Below are 3,247 nucleotides of genomic sequence, written 5' to 3'. Positions count from 1 at the left end.
GAATCGAACATAAGACCACACTGTCTAAGACCCATAGGCCACTGAATACTCTCTCAATTTTTTCCCAGAAATACCACATTCCAGAATACTTCACTCTGAGAAATTTCTACGAATCTAAATTCGCTTCCTTTACTTTCCAGGTATCGACACATAGGATCCCATGATCAACATAAAAATACCACAAGTACTTCAGCATACCTTTCACCATCATATACGTTACTCAGTCATTAGTCTTCCTGAGTCCGAACTCATACGGCCGCATGCAATGCACTTCACTTCCCAACTAGGAGGTACGACAATGTTCTTCACGCGCCCATAATTCGGGCTACACATCAATCCACAATAGGAGTCGAATCACTTAGCAGTTCATCTATTATCCTGCAAACTTCTTCGTCACTACCAAGTCATATAATTACATCTCGCAGTACTAACATACTCATCACATGAATACCAAACCGCCATTCCGGCTAATAGGGGCAATACTGAACATATAAGTTCAAAACACTTGCTCACACAATCAGCACCTCGGTGCTCAAGCCATAGGCAAGGATCCGGCCTCAAGTCCTCCAGACTGGCCCAACATACTCACGAAGATTACATCTCGCCCCTCGATCGGGGAATCACAAACCATCAAGGCACATATAATACTGAGCGCTCACGTGCGCATACAGACGTGTGGAAGGAATTTCAAGAGTTACATCTCAAGCTGAATCAAGTACGCACGATAAGAATTCCAAGAATGGGAAGTTTTCCTAAAGGTTCTGCAGCCTCTCGAGGATAAATACAGACGTCTCCGTACCGATCCGCGAGACTCTACTAAACCTGCTCATGACTCGTGAGACCTAGTAACCTAGGCTCTGATACCAACTTGTCACGACCCAATTCCCATACCCGGTCGTGATGGCGCCTCTCGTGAAGACAAGGCCAGCCAACTAACCCAAATCCTTTCTCTAACAATTATTAAACATAAATGAATAAAAGATACAACTTAATGGCATTAGAAACTGTTAATTACTACCCGACCGGGGTGTCACAAGTCACGAGCATCTAAGGAAACCTTAACACAACTACAGGCCAATAAATATATACAAGTAAAATTTCTGGAAAACAAAAGACAACATCCGGTGCCGCGAACGCTGGCGGTCACCTTGCTCAGCTACAATAACAATACCTTCAATCCGCTGATAACCCGCTACCGGGTGAACGATACCTGCAACTGCACGCAAGGTGCAGGGAGTAAAGTGAGTACCTCCAACTCAGTGGTAATAGACATATATAATGGCTGAAAGTAAGAAATCTCGAAAATACCACAATGTAAAGCTAAAACTAACAATTTAGCATAATTAACGGTGAAATGGCAACAAAACAGAATCAAATAAATCAGATAATATCAAAGCATGAATGCAATACAATGCACATGACCGTTGCGGCGTGCAGCCCGATCCATTTGGGTACCCACGCTCACTGTGGGGGTTCAGACTCCGGAGGGGCTCCTACAGCCCAAGCGCAATATCATCGTACCATTCGCTGAGGCGTGCAACCCGATCCACACTCAGTCCAGATATATATATGCATGCAAGCCACTCGGGCACAGTCAAATTGTTCATTTTTAGTTTCAATTATTAGGAATTATAGAGCTAAGTGCTTAAACCTTTATTTATTTACTAAACATTTTGAGGCAGTGTCTAACTCAGGACTGATATCATGAAATATGCTAAGCATCATGGAAGCAGTGATAAGGATCCCTGAAGGATGCAAATGATAGGCACAAAGCCCCAAACATATTCATAAAATCCAAGTAGGATGATTACCAAATAATTTCTAGTCAAGAACACAGTACGAACATCAATCGGAACGGACTAGGTCACAATCCCCAGTCACAATCGTCCCCGCACTCGTCATAGAGTACGTGTCTCGCCTCAATATAGCGTCACAATGTGATATACCGGGATTTCAAACCCTCAGGTCATCATCTACATCTATTACTCACCTCAAGCCGACCACAAGTCTAGCTCGCTCTTCCTTTGCCTTTCGAATCAACCTCTTCGCGCGTCGAATCTGGCCAAAACCACAACGAATACGTTACAATGTGCCAAAGAAACATAACCCAATCGAAAAGACTCGAAAAATATCGAAAATCGCGAAATTAGCAAAACCCGAGCCCCGGGCCCACTTCTCGAAATCCAGAAAACTTTACATCAAAACGATCCTTGCCTCGCCACGAGTCTATACATATCAAACTCACAAGAATCGGAGTCCATTTGACCCCTCAAATCATCAATTTAAGCTCTCTTAAGTTTCAAGCCCTAACCTCCATTTTTAGCATTTAATCCCTTAAATTTCAGTGTTCAATCCATGATTTTACACTATATAAACATAATCCGAGTCCAATAGTTCATACCTGATGAAGCCCCTTCGAATTCTCTTCAATATCGCCCAAGAAACCGCCTAAGCCGAAGTCCAAAATATTTTTCTTCTCTTTCCAATTCGTGAACCACTGTTCACTTAAACCCTGACCGTTTTTCCGCTTCTGCGGTTAATATGCCGCACCTGCGGTCACCACGTATGCGACCAAACGATCGCTTCGGCGATCTCACTTAAATTCCTCCGGACCGCTTATGCAGTCTAGAACCGCTTCTGCGATCGCCGCATTTGCGGATTCACGTCCGCTTCTGCAGAAAACCCTGGTCCCTCAAGGACCGCTTCTGCGACCAATACGCCGCATCTGCGGAACCGCTTATGCGGTCCCTTTTCCGCAGATGCGGAAATGACAGAACCAGCAAACTTCAAACATGCAACAAACTCCGAATTCTCCGTTTAACCACCCGAATTCACCCCGGGACCTCAACCAAAGCACATACATGATCTATTACCTTATTCAAACTCGCTCGAACCATCAAAACACTATCGTTAACATCAAAATCTTCAATTATCCTCAAATCAAAGCCTAAGTTTCTTAAAAACTTCCGAATTGCACATTCGATCAAAAACCCGACCTAACCACCTCCGAATGGCCTGAAACTTTGCACACATATCCAAAATCACCTAACGGAGCTACTGCAACTCTCGGAACTCCATTCCGACCCTCAGATCAAAATCTCACCTATCAACCGGAATTCGCCAAAATTCAAACTTCGCCAATTCAGGCCTAATTCCACACCGGACCTGCAAATTCAATTCCGATCGCACTCCTAAGTCACAAATCATCTCCCAAAGCTAACCGAATCACCGGAATTCACATCTGAGC

Source organism: Nicotiana attenuata, unplaced genomic scaffold, assembly GCF_001879085.1.
Source record: "Nicotiana attenuata strain UT unplaced genomic scaffold, NIATTr2, whole genome shotgun sequence".
NCBI classification, from domain to species: domain Eukaryota; kingdom Viridiplantae; phylum Streptophyta; class Magnoliopsida; order Solanales; family Solanaceae; genus Nicotiana; species Nicotiana attenuata.
Note: the sequence above shows the minus strand (reverse complement) of the source record.